Source organism: Pseudopipra pipra, chromosome 5 (genome assembly GCF_036250125.1).
Source record: "Pseudopipra pipra isolate bDixPip1 chromosome 5, bDixPip1.hap1, whole genome shotgun sequence".
Taxonomy (NCBI): domain Eukaryota; kingdom Metazoa; phylum Chordata; class Aves; order Passeriformes; family Pipridae; genus Pseudopipra; species Pseudopipra pipra.
Genome location: NC_087553.1, coordinates 40,123,011 through 40,144,316, shown reverse-complemented (window position 1 = coordinate 40,144,316; position 21,306 = coordinate 40,123,011). Strand labels below are relative to the sequence as shown.

Below are 21,306 nucleotides of genomic sequence, written 5' to 3'. Positions count from 1 at the left end.
TGATAATCATCATGAGAAATCACTAGGAGTGTTGTTGGACTGTGAGTTGAAATTAATACTATTATTACAATGAATAACACTGTAGAAATCAGGGTTGATTTTAAAATCCTGCCAACTGTGTTTTGATATTAATAATATTTTTAACAAGTGTTTAATTAGTGACTTTTTTGAATAGTCCTTTTTTTTTTTTTTAACTTAAAGCCCTAGTGACAAAGCAAGATTTAGTGTAATGAGCAAAAAAGTTCTCTGAATAAGTATTTTTTATCTTTCCTTTAATTTGTGGTAATATTAGCAGTAACTGTGTATCATGAATCTGTCACTAAATCTGTTCTGCTAGTTCTGCAATATATTTATATTTAGGGTAATGAAAAACTACTTTTTTAACATTTATTGCTCTGTTAAAAATGGCTTGGTGTTAAGATATACAGGTTCAGATCCAATAAGCATTCTGTTATCTTGTTAAAGTCAGCAGAACTGCCAGGGAAATTCATTGTCTGTTTTCCTTGGTTAGCAAGTGCATTTGAGCAGCACACCCATCTATGCCTGCTTGAAAAGAAACTTGTAGCAGTATAAATCACCAGGTCAGGCCCAAAAACTGCTAACTCCATTCCAAAGGGAAAGAAATTAAGAATTTTATTCCTTGACTGAGATTCCCTATTTACTTTCTGTGTCAAGAATGCTTTGGAAATGTGTGTTGAAACAATACACCAGCAGTTGTATGAATATCTGGTTAAAAGGGTTTCCAGGGTTCTACTCATTTTCCAGTTCAGTGTATTGTCTCAAATGTTGGTGGTGAATTGTAGTCAAGATAAATTGTTCTCACTTCGGTGTAATTTTTACAGGCAGAGTGCTTTGGAACACTTTTTCATCCTACAAGAAATTTCTGTTGAAGAGAAGACCAATTGTCTTAAATTGCTGCAATGGGCAAGTGGTAGTTTGTGGAAGAATCTAGCTTTGTGAGAAAAAAAAATGTTCCATAAACTGGAAAAATATAAGACATGGTACTTGGGAAGACTGGTTTGCAGATACATGCATCTGATTCTGCACTTCAGTTCTTGAACTGTAATGTTGATATGCCTTATCTTTTGAATTGATATAATTGTTTCTTTTCTTTGTCAACTGGATGAACATAAACAGATACATTTACTTCCTATGGAAGCAGTTCTCTGCTAAATCTAATGATCCAGTAATAAATTCTATTATTAGGAAGTTAGCAAGACTATTGTTAAGTCTGTACTCCTACTTATGATAATTCACTGTTAAAAAGTTAGCTTGAAAGTAGCTACATCCGTATTTGTTAGGTGTCTGATTCTGAATGCATTGAAATTAATTTTGTTCACTTCTGTGACCACTGGGACTTGTAGTTTAAGCAAAACAATTTCTTGAATAATGGATGGAATTCACTCCTGAGTAGAGGGGTTTGTAAGATCACTTCAATCACCAGAAGTATTATTTAAATTCCTTGTAAATACTAAAATATTAAGTTTATATTTAGCATGGCTGCAGTGGTTTTATTTCGTATGTGTTGTTCCTGTGCAAATATCTGAGGTGATTTAATCAGTGATGTTTAAAAGAATATCTGGTCAAACTGTCATTAAGTTAGAATAAGTAATGTTCTCTCTTTGTTTTATTAAACATGAAGGGTGAAATTAGTTAATGTAGTGAACTGGCCTCTCTTCCTGCAGCTTGTGTCCAAGTGGACTGTGGCCACCTAGGTTTCTGAAAAAATTGGAATAATCTTAGGAATGAATTGATTAAAATAATCACGTTCAGATGTGCAGGCACGTTTAGATTTAAAATGTGGCGGTGTGTGAGTGCGTTTCCACAGCATCGCAAACTGATCAAAATTGTACCTCCTGCATTCCCAGCCTCTTCCTTCTTTTCCTTCCTTGTGCCAGTAAGGATTGCACTGGGAGCTGGTTCAGGAAGCTGAACTGCCGGAAAATAAGCAACTTTTTTTTTTCATGGTAGAATTAGTTTTTAGTTGACTCAGCACCCTGAACCGACTCAACCTGCGGTTGCATACCTGTCAGTGGCTATGTGAGTGAAGAGGTGGGATCCCAGAGAGGAAGGGAACAGTGGCACTTCACTGGCCTGCATCTGTCAGGACGATGGTGCAGGACTCCAGCCTGTGACCTGCTCCTGCTTTGCATCAGTGTACAGCTGGTGTAGATCAGCTCCACCATTGAAAAACATGGTCCTGTTTGCTTCCACCCCACTCTGCTGCTTCCTCCTTTGTGCAGGCAAATACTTGTATGGTTATGTGGTGAGCTGGGCTGAGGATTGAACTAACCTGGGGGAGGGGCAGGGGCAGGGAGGGGAGGGTTTGGTTTGAGCTGGATCAGTTTGCTGCACAAACATTTGTGCTGGCTCAAAGATGGGGGTGGAAGCAAGCAGTAAGGGGAGCAGGGTGTGTCTGTTTCTTTTGGTGACAGTGACACATTATGCCAGTTTAAAGTATATTTGATACTGGCCTAATTCTGTAAGGTTAAGCTGGTACTGCATTGAGAGTTTGAAGACATTGTTTGGTTATGGTTCATGGGCATATTTTACATCTAAGACCCCTTAAACCACAGTCTAATTTCAGTATGTACTTTGAAGGGATTTTGAGGGAAGAGTCTGGCCTTTTGTATAGTAACTAATTTTAAAAAATATTTCAATTTGGTACCTATTGTTTCATTTAGAGGTACTTAATGGGAAAATATGCTCCTGTTTATAACTGCTGTTCATCCATCAAATTACTGCAACAAATTTGTTCAGCGTGTATATTGAGTTCTTAAATTTAAAAGACTTAAATAAGAAAAGATAGTGATCAGAGTGTCCACTAAGAAAACTGCAAGATATTTTGCAGCAGTGAGTAGATAAACAAACTGAACAAATCTACAAAAATTGTGAGGCTTCCCTAAGACATATATTATAACTTCAGGCAGTTTCTGGGGAGGCAGTCTGTGAATTCTTAAGTAACTGTAATGGTTAGTGGTTTTCAAAATCTGTCTTAAGGCTTTCAGCCTATCACTGAAGTTGTACTTAGTGTTTCAAGATATGGATAGGCATTAATTTTTATCTTTCCCCCCCAAATATCTGTGAAAATTGTAGATACTGTGTCCCTCAGCGATTTGTCTGTGCTTCTCTGCTGTAGATTACCATGCTAAATGACCCTTTCAAGAGAAGCTGTATGCAGTGTTATGTGCTTTAGGCATAATCAGCAGTTAAATGGACAGTATTAGCTCAACCTGCCTTCAGTGGTCAGTTACTTTGATTAATTTTTCCCAAAGGCAGTTAGTGTGCTCTTACTTGATTCACTCTGCTTCAAGTCTGAATGGGTGGTAGTCTCTCTTTGCTGGATGGTGGTGAGTAACTCTGGGCAGTAGCTACTGCTGGAAGTGATGCCCTATCTGCAGCCTTTAAGTGACGTTTTCTGTAACAAGTGTAATGGGTTTTATTTTTGTCTGCCGCTGAATAAGATAGTTTTTTAACAAAGGTATTTGAGGAACTGTTGGCTGAAAACTGCTGCCCAGAGATGTGTAATTTAACACAATGCATGCAGATAATATCTTGATTGTATATAAGCTGTAGAACAGCAGTCCTAATAGACTTTCAGTTTTACGCTCTTAAGCATCATCTTTCCTTGTTGGTCCTTCTGTGTAATCAGTGTTAGATGTGAAGATCCTTTTTGAACTTGAACTGGTAATAAACAGGTGTGTGGTGCTTTCTCTTATAAATATGTATGCATATAAATTTGTGTGTCTGTATCATGTATTTTCCACGTATGGTGTATTTTTCAAAGCTTCCTCTTCACTGCATCTGGCAGGGTGGCAACAATCATGACAGCCAATTTAGTTCACTCTTTATTGAGATCCATCTTCCTGCAGCAATGTGATTCTCCAGAATTTCAGTTTTCCCCTCAAGCTTCAAATGACAACAGGAATTATTATCCCTTGTCTTAAAAAAAAAGAGCTAATAACTTATTTCTGATGTTTATACAATAAAAAATCATGATTATTGCATGTTTGGGACTGACTATATACATTCTTTTCTAATTAGTGGAAATGGCAATGTGACTACTGACTGTTTCCTTCTCATGTCTTAGAGTACTTAGATTTCATGTCCTATTTGGTCTTTCTCTAAAATGCTTCCACATCGATTTGTGGGGTAGTGAGATGAGAAGCTCCTTGTCACATGAGTGACATATAATCTGTCACTGACTTCTCAGATTCTCCAGGGTAATCCCTAAATTTTTTGCCTGAATCTCAGTCAATGAAATAATACTAGTATCTGTGTTAGGCAGTATGTTCCTCTGAATTATTGCAAGTGTAAGATTGCTTTGTTGCCTGTCATTGCTATAATACCTGCCTGTGCTGGATGGCCACCTTTATTTACTTCAGCTTCCAGAGTCAGCCACAGTTGTTAGACCTGCCACTTCTTCTCACTGAACTGTGGTGGGGTTTTTTTTGTTTTGTTTTTGTCGTTGTTTTTGTTGTTTTTATTTATTTATTTATTTTTATTTTGGTTTGGTTTTATATAAAAATTCAGGTTCAGTTTTGGATGGTAGAAACACCTCTGTGTTGGTACGTTTTTGAACTAGGATTTAAAAAAATAAACCCAAATGTAGGTTTTAGAATTATCCTTTTTCTTTTCCTTTATTTATGATAAACATGTATCTTATAGCAAAGGCACTCAAGTATATCTTGCTATTCAGCTTTTTCTTGTACTATGTCTGTTACTTTGCTGTTGAGGAAAACGTGTATGAAGTATCTATGCTTGTAGCAAAAGCTGTGAACTACAGGACAGTTGGTGTATCTGAGATAGTGATAGTTTTCCTGTACTGTATGCCCATCTCAGGAGAGATTCAGGCACCTCTGTTTTTAGTCTGAAGAACTGACTTCTTTTCCTTCATAGTGATTTTGGTCCTGGCAGGGTTGAGATGCTACTGCTGTCATTCCCACAGTGGTGACAGTTACTGTCACCCCCTGATCTGTTACTGTGTGCTACTGGCTCAAAGGTGAAAAGTTGCTTTAATGTACTGCCTTTTCAAGGGTAAAATAAGCTCTCTATCCTATATACCAGTACCTGGATTCCTGTGTTTCTAGTGTAAGATACAGGTCTTGGATCTCTCGCGGGAGCTGCAGTTAAAACTGATGTGGTGATATTTTCACTGTTTTCCTATCGCTGCTGCCAAAGAAGTTAAACTGCGTAATAGTCCTTATCTGTGCCAATTGCTCACCTTGACACAAATGAAACATCTATCTTTCAAGAAGATTTCTTAAACACTTCGCACAGGGTTATTGTCTTCTTGTGCCCTATTATGACACTTGGCACGATATGCAGGTGGGGGCATTCCATTCTTACCATAATTTAGTTGGTAAATGTGATTGTAGTGGTTGTTAAGAATCATAAAATATCATGAGTTGGAAGGAGCGCATTCTGTGAACACTGGAAGGATACTCATCAGCACAATTCTAGATGTATTTCTGAGATTTAACGTCTTTGTTTCATTACTTGCAAGATGTTTGACAGGGTATAGAGTTGACTGGTTTTGCCATGTCTTAGGACGCTGTGACATCTTTTCCCAAATGGAGATGTTGAAGCAGTTGCTTTAAAGGGGAAACTCCCACTATTTTTTTTGCAGAAATGCAAACTTCAGTTCATATATGAACTTGAAGTGAAAAATGAATGATCTAGTGCTGGTGTTTGATATTGGTAGCAGCTTATCTTATGTTGCGCTTCTCTGAACTGACAGCAGTAGCTTTTTGCTTAGCAGCACAGCAGAGCAAAACAAAGTTGACTGTGCAGCAGTTATCCTTCAGACATGGTTAAATTTTTCAGTCTATTTATGAGTATCAACAAACACTTTGTGCATACTTTTGCCATGCGTTGAATGCTTCTATTTTCCTTTAATTTAGCTTAAAACTAGTAATGGAATTCCTGAGGTTTTGAGAGGAATAGCTCTTGGCAAGCCTAGGGTTTTGAAACCAAAGGCAAATTAAGATACCAAGCAAACACAGGGAGGGCTACTTCTTCATGGAAGTATGTTAAGATTCTTCTGACGTATAAGCATTTGTTGTAGTTTGGGTTTTTTGTTTGTTTTTGTCTTTTAATCTCTTTTAATTACTCCTTTAAAGCACAGTTGTTGTTTTTCTTTTAAGAAAATCTTACTGTAACACAGGGGGGCTTTTTTTTCCCCCTTGATGTCACTTAGCAGGTTTAGCCTTTTCAGGCAACCATTACAAGTAGAGGGATGTAATGCTACCTTCTTTCTAGCTGTCTATATTTTTTGGTAACTCAAACACTGATTGAAGCATGTAGTTAGAACACAAATTTTAGTTTAAATAAAATAAGCTCTTGCTTTTAAATCACAACAATAACTGTAATTTAAAGTAGCTGTTACTGTGGATCTGTTCAGGTGGTACAATAATACAATTAAAAATTATTTAGATTTTCAAAGTGTAGTTGGGCTTTTTGTAAAACATATAGCTAAGCTGCTTTAGTTTTGTGGGAATAAGAAGACATATGATGTAGGGAAGCTTGCCTGGTTGTCACAAACTTGACCTCTTCTGCCTTTATGGTACTGCTTGCTGCAAGCCTCTTCCCTCTTTTGTACCCTCTTCCCACTAATCCCAAGGGGTGTAGCATTCATAGGAATCTTGCATGCTATCTCCTTTATTTATGTTACTGCATTTCTTTCTACAGTTTTATGGCTCTTTATGTGCCTTCATTTAGCCCTCCATTTCCTTGCAGTGTTTCTTATTAATAGAATAATTTTGAATGTTTCAGAGCTCATTATCTTCCTTCTCAAACTTAACTCATTTACTTGCCATTTGGGATACTGCTGATAGTGGTGTAATCTCACCCAGGAAGAGCGGTTGTTTTTGGGAGTAGCCCTCTCTTTTTCCTCTTCTCCTTGAGTCCATGGTCATGTTTTTTTCATGTGCTCCTTCTTCCTTGTCCAAAGAACATTTTCAAGACCACATTTTCTTCTTCTGTCTTTGCAAATGAAGCTTCTGTATCTGTCACCTGGAGTACTACAAGTACCTTCTCCCTCTTCTCCTGATATTCTTATCTCTGCAATCTGTTCAAAATAGAGCTGGTACAACATTTCACTACTCTGAGTGCTAGTTTCCTCATCAAGCTAAAGCTAGCATATTGTCTTTGAATTCAAAGACCCACATTGCATATTTCTGCATCAGTCTTCTTTTTCCTTGCTACTTTTGGTGCTCAAATCAGTCTTTATTTCTCCCTCCCCTCCCCCTGCCTTTACTTATGTTTCATGTCATATCCTTCACTTTGATTTACAAAACTTTTGAGAATAACTGTATGTCACATGTGTTAATACTACTACAAGAGAAAATGATTGCACCTCTAACTTCTCTTCTTGGGTATTAGAGTATCCTGTTGTCTCTTTGCTTATACAGATGAATTACATTTTTATCTACCCAAGCTGACAGGGATGCTTGTTACTTTTGCATCTTTTCTTATAGATGCCTGTGAAATGTATGTTGCTGTATATCTTTGAAATCTGGTTCACTTGTCTAGTGACTATACATTGTAAAGAGCACCAGTAGCATGCTTTAAAGTCTATTGTGTGAGTACCCTGTCAGATTTTGTGGATTTTTATTATCCTATGTGATTTCAGTTAGTAAATATTTTTTCCTGCACTTGGTAGGTTTCTTTGGTGAGGCAAATAAGATGCAATCTGAAACTTTTATTGAAATTATGTACAAATTGAATTTAAACTGGCAGTCAAAGTGCGTGCCATGTCCTATGCTTGACTTATTGCAGAAATAAGCTAATATTAATAGAGATAATATTTTTTTCTTAATAAGGAAAGCCAAGGGACTCAAATAATTCTTTTTGTGTCTCATGAAACTTTGAGTCACAAGGTTTTTGTGGCTTGTGTTTTGGATTTTGTTTGTGATTTTTGGGAGGGGGTTATTTTGGAGAAAGTTAAACTTTTGCTGCTCCTTATTATTCGAATGTTTTTGGCTGGTAATACAGTGAAGAAGTAAACCAGAAATAATTGCTAAAATAAGAAGTTTTAACATATAGCTTGCTGTACCTGTCTTAGAAATGTTTTAGGATAGTATAGTTAAGTCATTGTGAATCTCCTGCATCATGGCAGCTGCCTTGTGCTTCCTTCTCTTAAAATCTACTGAGTAGACTTTCATGCCTTGAAATTGAGAATGCAGTGTATGTGTTATTCATCAGTCTGTATTGCCATAAATGTAAAAGGAGTAGGGCAGTGGTAGTTAGTGTTAGTTCTCTCAAGTGTACCCATATTAATGCTAAAGGAAGCTGGATGTCTACGTAGTATCTGTCTGCCTGCCTATACAGTATCTGTGCAGCTAGACTGGAGATAGTCTTAAATTCTTAAATAATTGCCCTCTACTTTAAGGTTCCTAAAAGCATTTACTTGGCAAATGTTTGGATGCTCTGTGTGAATGTGAATGCCTGCTTTCTTATTTTTCTGATAGCTGCCTCTTTCTTCATTTGCTGTACAAGTTTTAGGTGATGGTATTCAGTTCCTGAGAGAGCTTCCTCTGCATTTGCAGTTTTGCTAGGAAGGATACCATTATGGTAATCTTTTTTATTAAAAGGCATTTAGTTCAGACTTTTTAGATCTGAAACAGTAATGAACGAGCTAATATTAAATACAGTATGATCCAATAAATTGTTTTCTAAACTTGTACTTTGTGGTATTTGTTTAGTATTATTATAACAACAGTGTTGTGCCTATATTTAGAGAAATCCTGAGTGATTCATGCCAGTTGATCAGTCCTGCAACTCCAGAGAGTGCTCCATTCCTAAAAATTGCTGGACTAGAAAAGAATGTGTACAGGAACGGAAAAAGGGAAGGTGCTACACAGGCCTCAGACAAACTATTTTATTTTTTTGTATTTTCTTCCCTCCTCCTTTTTTTTGGTAGAGGGGTAGGCGGGTAAACCTTTCTTATGCAGTGCTTACATCCTCGCTCCCTAAGTTCCAGAACTGCTTCTGATAACAGAGGTGGGCAGAGCGTTTCCATGTTGTCCTGTGGCTCTTTAGTTCTAGAGGAATGTGTGTTTTGTCTCAGAGGTACAACATATACCAGAAACTTAGATAAGCTTCTAGTTTCTGTAGGACTCTTTGGGTTTAAGTGTACATTATGACTGTTATTTTAAGATACTTCTGACCACTTAGGGTCTTGAAATATTTCTACCAGTAAAGGGCAACGAAGTTCCCTTCAAATTCTAAAGTTCAAGTTATTTATCTTGGATTTTCTCTGCCTACAGTGTTATGTGGATCATCTGACCTTCACAAAAATGTTTTCTTTTACTATGACTTCAGTCCATAAGTGCAAATGCATTTGTTTAATAAATCTTTCTTTCTGCCTCAGAGTTCTTTATTCTGAACTAGTCCCATAGAGCACAACTTCATGTATGTCTGCTAAATTTAAATTTACTTTTCTTGAAGAGTTTGTATTTCTTATGTCAGCTGTAATATAGAATTTTATTTGTTAAATGGATGTAAATAATTGTAAATTGTATGGTTTTAAAACAGTTTCCTATCAAAGTAAAAACTTGTTTAACATTGTCAGTAGTCTGAAATTAAAATTACCTTTCTGAATGTTTGATTATGCCAGTACTATATCAGTTTAGCATTTTTCTATGAATTCTTCACCTTAAAATTCTTCATGAAAAATAAATCAATAATGCTTATTTATACTTAAACCTGTCCCCTAACCTGTTTCACCCTTCCCAAGGACATAAACACCTCTGATTTATGCTGGGGCTCAGCCTAAGGCAAGTTGTGTTTGTGTCAAGGCTGAAATATTTAAGTGTTATGGTTCACAGGTACAAGCATGTAAAAAATCATTTGGCAAGGAGTTTTATGTTCACATCTCACCTCTGATAGCTTCCTATACTTTTATCTATTGGTAATTAAATTGCAGCACAGTTTTGAGCAGCTCTTTATTTATTTAGATCCTGATTCACGTAAGATATTGCTTAGTGTTTTGGCTTCTCATTGAACTAGAGGTGACCAAATTTAGTGACACATGTGAGAAGAATAAGGTTCAACTTAAGCATATGCTGGTCAGTTTGGAATTTACTGGTTAGAAGCTCTCCTTAGGAAGGATGATTTCTTTGTAGTTTGGAGTAGGAAGATACCTGAAGAGAAGGAAACTGGTTCAGCTGAGGCGTTGAGGACAGACTGAAGTACCTAATGATAAGTAGTGTACTCTGATGACTACTGTGGGATACTTTATGCTAATAAGTAGAGTGATATTAATCATTGTTGTGTGATTTGTCAAACTGCTTTGGTTATAAAATGACTGGTTGCAGTTGTACTATTTGATTGACGCTAGTGCTGACTGCTGAAGTGAGCAGTGCATTAAGGAGGGTGTACTGGATTCTTATCAAGTGTCCTATCATACATGTATTAGTGAGGCTTTAAAGGACTTAGACTTTAAATTTGTTCTGTGTCAAATATTATTTCTCAACTGTGTTATACCGGGGAAATGTAGCTTCAGAAAACTGTCTATGTTGTTGACTTCAAACCAAACAAGGCAGTATGAAAGAAGAATGCCTGTGTGATGGAATAATAAGTCTAGCAGTGGTGAACAGTGAAGTGTTTTACGTAGTAGTTCGAATAGTAAATATTGTGGGCTGACTGTGATTTGTGAGAGATCTTGGTTTGCATTCATTGTGAAGGCTTTCTATGAATTAATTCCAATACCAAACACAATTTCATTTAAGTCACATCACTGATTACCTTTCGGTATGAATGGACTGTTTTGAGGTGGGGAATTGTAGGAAATTTTGTTACTACATAGCATGTAAAACTAGAAAGGGAGTGTTGTCTTTGAAATACAAGTCCAGGGTTGCGAATAAAATGCAACTTAAATTGTTACCAAGAATTGTAACCCAAATGTTTGATGTTAAATTTTTATGTTAAATGCTATTTGCTGAGTTACTGAAAGGCTAATCCTATTAACAGACTTTATTTAAACTTTCTTTGGGCTTCAAATCTGTATTTGTGAATATATTGCTTTTATGCTACTGGTGAAAGTAAAACCATTGTTAAATGGAAATTCGGTAAAAATCTCAGAAATCTAGAAACTGAGTTTTCTTTGTGCTGTGCCCATCACACTTTCTTTCCAAACCAAGATGTGGAGAAGAAGAAAATGCCTTTTTTTTTCCCCCTGTTACATAATGTGTAATTTAGTACTAGGGATTTTTGCTCAAAAAAAAAAAATTATAGAAACACATTATTACCAAGACTTGAATTTTTGTGCTGGTGCAGATGCACAGTGAGTAGATCATTCCTACCTCCTCTAAATATATTTTTAATTTGTTTGAACGACACAGTTCTGCCCAGCTGCTGTACATTTGGGTGAATTGTTAACAGTTAAACTGGATGTCAGTAGGTTTGGGGTTTTTTTAAGTCAAAAATAGTGATTGGAGCACTTTTTTCTGCAGTTCTTTTTGCGCAATTGTGCACACGTGTGATTAAACTATTTGTAAATGAGTTTAGAGTATGCCTTATGATATTTTTTGTTTGTTTGCTTTAAGAGGCCATGATGTGAACTGCAGCGATTTAGCAGCTGATTCTTAAGTAGTTCAGTGTTTATCTCCTGAATAAGGTCGGGATTTTGTTGGGAGGCTGGCACTTAGTGAGGACAGTGAATTTATCGGCTGACTTCTTGGTTGCTACTTCCCAGAACTTCATTTTATTTCCACGAAAACTGTAAATGCTTCCCTATGAAGCGTGTGCATTCATAGGCAGACATTAGACCTGTTCCTAATGTAATGGATTGTATCAGTGGGTTTTATTGTGCCCTACATTTTTCATACATTTTAAGCATGATTTATACCTCTGTTTTAATACTTTTTTCTTTTTAACCAATGAAGCTACTAGATGTGCTTCAGCTAGGGGTATATTTCAGTAGTGATGGCATAAGTCTATCGTAGTGACTTGGCAGAGATTTTAAACACTTTGCAAATGTAATTAAACTTCTGAAAAGTGTCCGCTGTAGAAGATTCTTTAGGGAAACTCTCAAATGAGAGTACAGTACCACATAAGTAGCAGACTGAGTTAATCCTGTGATTTCCTAGGCTATCTGATGGCCATCAAGGAAGCCTAGGTGTGCTAGAGCTTAAAGAATTCAGCTCCTGCTTCAGTACATAGTAAGCTACAAAAATGGCTAAAATTAATGTACCTATACAAATTTGTTTTATCCAGTTTGGCCATAGCTCAGTGAATATAATAGACAAAAATGTATTGCCTTGGCAGCCAAGAATTAATGCAATTTAGATTGAAAAATGTAAAAATTATACCACTGGGGATAAGTGATTCACGTTGCTGCTGTGTGGGGCTGTTAGAATGGGCAAAGTTAACATGCTCATGATCCTGTTTGAAGTAGGCTGGTGTGATAGGGCTGCCTGCAGAAGTTGCTGTCTCTTCTGCAATAGAATTAGTTTTAGGCTGCAGCACTAGGCAGGTTTCAGAATTTGACAGCAGCCCTTCTTGCAGCATACCACAGGCTTTTAGTTGCTGGCACAGCAGAAGCAAGGGATGAAGATAATGTTGCTGTGGTTCTATCATGTATTATTTAAGTTTTCTAACTGCTTGTTTTCCCTTCTGCACTACAGTTCGCTTCCCTCTCACTTGTGATGTTATAGATATATATAGGTTGACTAAATATAGGTCAGTTAAAAGTCCTTTCTTCTTCCCAAGGAAAGTAACATCAGTTGATGCACTTACCATAATTTTCTTGCTTCTCTAATTATTTTCCAGAATACTTGTTAAGCAGTACTGACCTCTTAACTAAACCCAACAATTTTCTTCTGCTGTAATTTAGGGAGTAATGTACAGAAATTGATCTGCATATTCAGATAGTCTATATAAATGGGTTGGAATTTATGAAGGAGCATAGGGATGTTGGGTTAATAATATTTGGAATGTTTGGAGATAAATAATTTACTTGGAGTTGTACAGCAGTATCAAAGCACGTATGTTTAGAAACACACTAATAAGTTGCTTATTTTAATGATCAGCTATAAGAGAGAATACATCCAATTCTGATGTAGAACTGGACCTGTGGAAATGTAGTGTTTCATATAGGTGAGCAGCCTAGAGGTTGGTGGAGTTAAACAGAAGTTTAGGAACTGGGCAACATAAGGTAAGGCAGTGGATGAGCGTAGGGAATTGAGTGGGAACTGATAAAGAAAGAGGAAGAAGATTGATTTTTGGGAATATTTTTAATTTTGACTTACTTTATCCTAATATTGCCTATTACATATAGAATTTGAATTACGTTGTTTTACTGTATTAACATTAGCTAATTATCATGTTTCTTAGTTCTAAATTACTTTCAAAATACCTGCAGTATTGTGAGGCATGGATAAGTGTTTCTGTGCTTTTGGGTGTCTTCCCAAAAGTGTATACGAAGGGGTTGCAATAAGTGGGTAGCATATCTGGGATAAAGTGCACTGTAAGTAGCATAATGATTATTTCACACTGCTTCCGTAACTGCATCTAAACTTTCTTTAGTTTCTTTCTGTTTCTGTTCTAGAAAATAATGAAACTTTTGCAGATTTTGTTGCTGGATTGCAATTTCTGTAACATACTCTTTTTGACTAATTCAATTCTTGCTAGATGTAATGTGTTGCTTTGACAGAAACTTGTGTTTTGTTTACTTGTACTGTGTGAGACACACCATTTTCATTTGCTTTTGAGTTTTATTTTAGCTGCAGAAGTACAGAGAATGAATAGGAGTCATGGTTTATCTTGGATATCCAAACTTGCTTTGGAACATTATTGCCAAAGGCGATTATGCTTAGTGATTATTATATTTATGAAGTTGTTGTGTTTTCTCAAACCACAATTCTTGTAAAAGGATAATTATGTTAAAGCTTGGGCTATTCTTTGCAGATTCTGTGCCAGCGCCAAAATATTTTCAGACAATATGTAGTTATCATTTCAAAGATATGCTTTTAACTTGAAATACTAAGTAGTGTAGTAAGTTTTTAGAACACAATATTCAGTAAACTAGGACAGTAGTAACTTTAAAGTTAAAGCAAGTCACTTATCTTGCACTGCCATCAGGAATCAGATCTGAAATGTGCTACTTAATGTGAAGGCTTAAAGTTTATGTTCTTGCTCTCAATTTTATGCTATTGATCTTTTGCAGAGGGAAGGACAAAAATCTTGCCATTTGTAGCTATTGTTGCTGAACACTTTAGTGGTCGTGTTGAGCAAATCACAAACTTCTAAAGCTTTCATATTACGTGTTTATGTAATTCAGTACTGAGTTGGATAATGCTTGAGGTGGACTATGTAAGGGTTTTGATATCTGTAATTGATTTTTTGAAAAATGATACAAATTACTTCCACCAGCCAGCGGTAATAGCTTAACTGTCAGGAGCTTAATATTAATTTGCACACTGAAGTGAAGTTCTGTGTTCTTATTTTAAAGAAAATTCAAAATTAAGTGGACTTCTTTAAAAAACAAAATCTCTACTGGCTAAATGGTCACTAGTTCTGTTCCTAAACATTTAGAAACTTTCGAAGCTGTATTTGTGCAGAATTTTTGACACTTACACTGCAGGGTAAATGGAAGTTAGAAATAATGCTGTTAGAAGTTGTAGAGTGCCAACAAGCTGCTTGAATAAGTGTAGATTTAATAAGCCTTATCAATATTATTCTTGATGTTGCAACTGAAATACTGTGCTTTGTATGTATGTAATTCTTTTCCCAGCTTTTAAACAGATTTCAGTATTTTCTTGAAATTACACTTTTCACACATAACTATAGCTTTAGATGAACTTAGCTTTGCATGAAGTATGTAGAAAGAAAGTTTTTCAGAAGCTACAGAGTGGTTTCTTTTCCCTTAGGTATTCTGTAGGGTTCTGTAGAAGTGACACACAGGTGATTTATTTTAGCAGATTTTTGTAGTATCTTCTTATATTATAATGAAGCTGTATTTATGACCACTTTAAAATGGTTGAAGTATGACCTATTGCAAAAAAAGCAGAGTAAGATTTCTCCATAGGCATCATGATCCAGCCTTCCTTTTGTTGGCACTAGTCATAGTGTAGTTGTCGGATCTGCAAGATCAGTGCAGTAGTTTGGATTGAAGCTTGTCTGGCTAATTAGAACATAGGCAGGGCAGGAAAGACCATGTCTTTCACCTGCAGTCACCTTTAGATCAGCTGAAGATAACACAAAGTAGGATTTTGAGAAAGAAAAGCAGTTAATTTAAAATGTCCCACCTCACAGTGACTCTTTAATTTACAAAAGGAAAACTTCACACTGCTCTATAACCATGCACCGATTTTCTATACATGGGAGGAAACAATATGTCCTTTTTATAAGTTGAATTTGTATTATCTCAGAAACACAGGCTTGGTTTTGAAAAAGGTGGGGGTTTTGTTATCTTTTAACTCCTATTATGTCAATTCTAATAGACACAATTCTAGTAGAGAAAATTTTAAAAATTTAAAGAATTATTTATTTTTTTACATTTTTGAGCTATAAAGAAGAACAAGTTGAGTGGGAATAGGTATGTAAATATTAGTAGTGAGTCATTTACACTTCTCTGTGATTTCACAACAGTAGTAAGAAATTATTTTAGTTTGGGGTTTTTTTTGGGGGAAGCAAGCAGGGGTTGGCAGTTTAAAAGTTTATGGAGTAGCCCAATATTTAATCCTTAGTGAGTTACACAACTATTTTGCTTACCAATAGTCAGTGTTTTGGCTTTTTTTTTTTTTAAAGGTGTACAGTCATCTTAGTTACTCCCTTTATGTAGTTAATATCAAATGCTCTGGTGTGAAGTACACAGATACTTCTCATAATGAAATAGATATATATGAATATATAGATATATATGAATAGAATAAAACTGAATTTCTTCTGTATATGGGATTTTTTTCACATTCTTCTCCCCATTCATTCCTGGATCACATGTACCTAAATATGGCTACTTGGACACAGTTAATGTCATGTGTTTTTTAAAAGAAATGTGAAAGAGAATATTTAAAAGAAACTCAAAACTTTTGAAAGTTTAGCTTTAATCTTGAGTCTAAGGTTAAAAGAGCTTTCACAATTCCAGCTATTTTGAAGGCTGTCTGCCTGTAGTAACATAAATCTTTGACATAAAACATGGCCCTTATTAACATCTGCTTGTAAGAGTAGAAAAAGTGCCATTTTCTTTTAATCTTAGTATTTCCTTTTCACTATAAATACTTTTTGCTACCTACAAAGTAACTGAGCTTTTGGTTACATTCTGCCTAGATTGGTAGTGTTCCTTTGACGTGCAGAATAAATTAAAATGCAAAATTATTTGGGATTTCTCCTCACTGTTAAATTCAGAATGATGGGAAGATTACAACATGAAACTGGGATTCTTAATATTAACTTCTAGCTTTACTGATTGTGAGGGGTGTTCTTAGACAGCTGTTCACAGGACTTCTTTTCTCTGTTCTCCAAAGAAACATTGTTATCCATCCCCATTGCATGAAGACAATAGAAACCCCAGGTTTCTGGAGTTGCACTGAATCAGTAGGAAGCTTATGATGTTAATTAGATATTATTAACAGCATCTATTTGCCATTTCATACTAGTGTCTTTTTCTGGATAGACTAAACAAGAACACTTCAGTATTTTGAATTTGAAAGCATTAGTTTCTGATAATAGAAGATGTGGCTTTTAGGGAATGACTTGGAAAATACATTTAAATTTTAATGGCATCCTTTAATGTTTTTTATTGGGTACATATGTAAATTTCTATGGGAAAATGTGCACAGAGTATGATACACATGCCTGTGCTATTGTTAATTTGTTTGGCTGTTTTTAGTGGTGGTTTGAAGGGGCTGTTTGTTAAGTTGTTGTGAAATGATAATCTTTGTGTTAGTTCTCACAGATGTGGTACAACTTTTTGAGAATCTCTGTTTATTTTTGCAGGTAGGAGGATTTATCTGACTAGCACAGCCAGCAATAGCAGTGGTGAGACGGAGACACAGGCAGGCACTTGGTGCCTTGGAGTTTCTGGAAAGTTCAAAGAGAGAGGCTATTCCTTTTTACAAAGTGAAGACCAACAACCTATTTCAGAGTTAGTGGAGCAAATGCTGAATTTGTATGTGATGAGACCACATGTCAAATCTGTCCTGCTTAAAACCAGTCACACTGGGAAACTGCAGGTTCTAGTATGTAGTAAAGCTTTGGAAAAGAGAAACTACATGCTCAGGAACTCTCTGTGTCTTTATTATCATGCCAATGGGTACAAATGATCATGGCCTTCTGCCAGTTTATTGTGTAGCTTTGGTAAAGATTGAACTTTTTGCATTAGAGACAGTTAACTTGGATAATTCTGGTTTTTTTGGGAATACAAATGAGCAAAGTTCTTTGAACCAGTCAAGCATACTTGTCAATGTATATACATGCCAGTATCCAAAATTACAAGTTTGTTGGGCCACTTGGGCAGATTGATGAGATAATTTTTGTGCATTTGGTAGAAATAAGTCTTATCATCCTAATGACTGTTTATTCATTAAAGGTCTCAGTGGTTATTTACAGTGTAATCCACAGTGATTAGTGTTCAACTTCATTTGCCATGGAGTAAGTTTTTTGAAATGCTTGATAGGTATATCTTCTTTTGACCCATCTTCTTTCTTTGCCACACAAACTTTCCCTTCCATAGTCTTCAGACTGTAAGGGAATGGCGAGAGACTTTTCGACCAGGTACTTCATTTGCCTTTGTATGAGCAAAGCTCTAAAAACAGTTACAGAAGATATTTTAATCTCACATGATTAAGTGTCCTATATATGGACCTTTGGACTTGCTAGTTGTGTTAACTCTTAGGAATACAGTTTCAGTAGAAAAAGTAAACTGCTTCTGGTACAGCGTGTCTTGAGGATGTCTTTATTTTGAGGTCTTCCACCGTTATTTTTTCTTTCCTTGTCTCTTGAACTATTGCAGAGAAAAGTTTTAAACGTAAAAATAAAAAAGTGGATTTGTCAGCACTGTGCTGATTGTAAGTAAAGTATAGCTGGACTTTCTTAGGAAGCTTTGTCTAAGTCATGTTTACTGACACACTGTACCCGTTCCCCTTTCCAAGCCTGTGCCCATCAGATGTGTACTTGGTGCCTTTACAGTTGAAGGTTTGAAGGGTTATGAGCAGTACAATACCAAGTAATACCTTTGTAAGTGTAAAATTGCACATAAAAAACCCTCATAACTTGTACTTGAATTAAGGGTGAGGTGCAAGGCACTTCAATTGTATGATAAGCATAACAGTGTTTTGACATTGCTGAAATAAGTCTGCTAATTGCCAGTTCTTGGACAGAGAATATTTTCATTGCACAGGAACAGACAAAAGCAGCAAGATAGCTGTGCCCAAAAATGGTGATACTAGTTTAGACTGGTAGAGGTATTCCTGCCAAGGAATTGTGGCTGGACTTAAGAGTTTTCATGTCTGTTACAGTGTGTGTAATGGTCAGCTGAAATTACGTCTCTTGTGGTACCTGCAGTATAAATATTAGGGCAGGTATTATCAACTGTTCTTTATAGATTATAGTTTAAATGGGTAAGATGGGCATGCAAAAAAAAAAAAAGGGTACTACGTAAGTGACTGTAGGTTGACAGCAATGGTAGTAGCACCTTCCTGGATACGAGCTAGGAATGAGCTGAACAAAGAAAACGGAGTAAGAGGCAGATAACTGAGATGAGGTGTAATGCAAGGAAGTGAGGTGGTGACTGTAACAGAAAGAAAACATTGCCAACGTAGGAAACACAGTCAGTGAGCTGCACAGAGATTCTTCCCAGTGTCCTGGAAACCAAAGGTCATGGCCTTACCTGCCTCTGGTCCTGACCCCAGGGGTATTTGTCTGGCTTTATCTGACTAGCTGTCTCCACTGGACAGAATAATTGGCAGTGAGGTGATTGCTACTGATCACTCTACTGATTAACTTAACCCAAAATTGGTACAAAAGGGTCAGTTGATATTTTCAGGGTATCTCTCAGCAGAGGTCTCTGTGATGGGAGATGGAACACTATAAGAAAGATGGGAAAAAGTAATTAAGGTAGACAGAAAAGGAAGGAACACTGTGTTTGGTAATCATGCTGTACAAATCAATTGTCATATAAAATTGTTCCTGAAGTGTGTGCTTCTGGAAAACCTCCTCTTATACAGTACAGTGAGGTTTTTCTCCTTTATTGAATAGGTGAAATTCATTATCAAAGGTTCTGGATCGAAAGTACCAGTTCCATTAATGAAACCTTAAAGTTTACACTTCAGACTTTGTAGCTTCATTACATAGCAAACATTTTGATTTTTCCATCCAAAGATCCACATACTTTCAAACCATTTGTGTTCATTGGTGTTATTTCCATGGTTTTGTTTTTTAAGATACTCAGTAATCACTTCTGTAATTTATGTCATTCTTGTATGTAATGTGGTGATATGCTAAAATGTAGTCCTTGTCAGCAATATATTTTAACACCAAGTTCAAAGGGAGTTTTTATTCTAAAACTGCTTTTGAGAATCTTCAAATATTGTAGAAGGGTGTTGTTTATTCTTAGTCCTAAGTTGCTTAAGGATGAACCTAGCCTGACTCCTTTGTGTTCTGATAAGATACTACGTCTCACCCATTTGTTGCAAGCAGTTAACTTTCTACCAGAAAGTTTTCTGACCTTGATTTTGAAGCTCTTCAAGACATCAAAGCTCCACCAGTATTCTTGTCAGCTTATTACAGACATTAATTGCCATGTGTTTATTCTATGCTTAATTATTTGGTGGTTTTTAAAAGCTTTTTTTTTTAATTCTCAAAGGTTCTATCAAGTTATCTCATCTTGAAGTGTAAATTTTTTTTTTCCATTTGACCAATGACTTTTTCAGTGTAAATATTTAGTACTTTAACTTCTAAACCTAGAATTTACTTGCTTAGGATAAAACAACTCTGGTATTTGGCAATATTCCACATCTCTCATATAGAAGAGAGCACCTCAAAAACCATTACTGCATTTCTTCACAGAATAAAACACAGGGGTCTTGGATGGCATGGTGTTCAGAAGAAATTACTTTTAAATAGCTATATATTTTTATGATAACTAGTAAAAAACAATCTTCTCTGTGGACAATGCTGGTTCCGGTTAGGTGATTTAGAATTTTTATATATCATTCTCTGGGTTTTCCTGAGCCATTGAATTGTGTTATAGGGAGTGAGAAGATCTTGTAACTACTTTATAGGAGTTTGAATATTAACAGTGGTAACAAGCAATTTCCCTTACTTCAAAAAAACCTGTTAAAATGTGTAGTTCACAGCAGAAATACTGAAAAGCTGGAGTAGAGTAACATGACAAAGGAAATCAGTATATTAGATATTTTACTGCTTTGAGTTTTCTCCTAGAGAATAAAAGGGCTAAGTAAGTCAGTTATCTGTTGGAATTGTTTTTTTAACTTGCAGTCATCTGTACTTGAAGTCTAGTTTAAGATCTTGAATCATGTATGAATACTAAATTTAAAATACAAATTTAGTTCTTGGAATTAAGTGAATTAAAACAGATTTTTGTTTTCTTTCCATTCTTGTCTAAGTGCGTGCCAGCAAGCTTTATGGGCTTGTTATTTAAATGGGTTTTGTGCCAAATCATATTACGTGTCATGTTTCTAAAGTTTAAATGGCACTGGTTTGCTAGGGACGGCGAAGTTTTGACACCCCCAATCATTTGCAAATGATTGGGGTTTGTATCTTTTTTTGGGTAGATTTCTAATACTCTGAAGCAGCAAATTGGCTGATTGAACTATGTAATAAATTATCTGTTCCCTCCTTGGAAATTGTTGTTGTATTGGGGTGGTATGCATTTTGGTTGTTGTAACTGCTTTAAAATTAAGCTGCAAGCCCCATGGATGGGTCAGAATCATAAGTTTTAAAATGATTTTGTTGAAAAGAACCTGCCCAAATCTGTCCTTTTTTTTCAGGTTTTCAGTGATTTTTCTTTGATAGTAAGGTGTGACTGATTATTTAACTGCAACAGTTAAGTTGCGGAGTAACTACTAAAAAGAGTAACTACTGTGGGCATAGTTGCAAAGAACATTTCTCTTTTTGGTGCTGTTGGTATAAAAACAGTGCCACCTCCTTACTTGGTTCAGGTGTTCATGTGGTGAACCTGATCAGGAAGCTGGTCCAGATTAAAAAATAGCTGAGCAAAGAAAAGAATGATTATTTTTAACCCAGATCTATTAGGAGTGGCATACTGATATTTGGAAATAATGGGTAACTGAAGAAATATTTTTAGAAGGTGAAACCTGAGATAGCCAAAATTCAGGTGGG

General features: G+C 36.0%; 2 protein-coding genes across 3 annotated transcripts in view; both read left to right on the top strand.

Annotated features, from left to right (window-relative positions):
- The window catches only part of MDM2 (MDM2 proto-oncogene), a 223,930-nt gene that overhangs the window by 160,729 nt on the left and 41,895 nt on the right, over nt 1–21,306 (top strand). The gene's annotated exons all lie outside the window — the stretch shown is intronic.
- Nucleotides 1–21,306, top strand: part of FRS2 (fibroblast growth factor receptor substrate 2) — a 53,914-nt gene that overhangs the window by 1,064 nt on the left and 31,544 nt on the right. The window contains exon 2 of one of the 2 annotated variants that reach the window (XM_064655700.1): nt 16,942–17,183. The exons of the other annotated variant lie outside the window; for it this stretch is intronic. The gene's annotated coding sequence lies outside the window, so the exon portion shown is untranslated. The remainder of the gene's footprint in view (nt 1–16,941; nt 17,184–21,306) is intronic. 2 annotated transcript variants of the gene reach the window in all.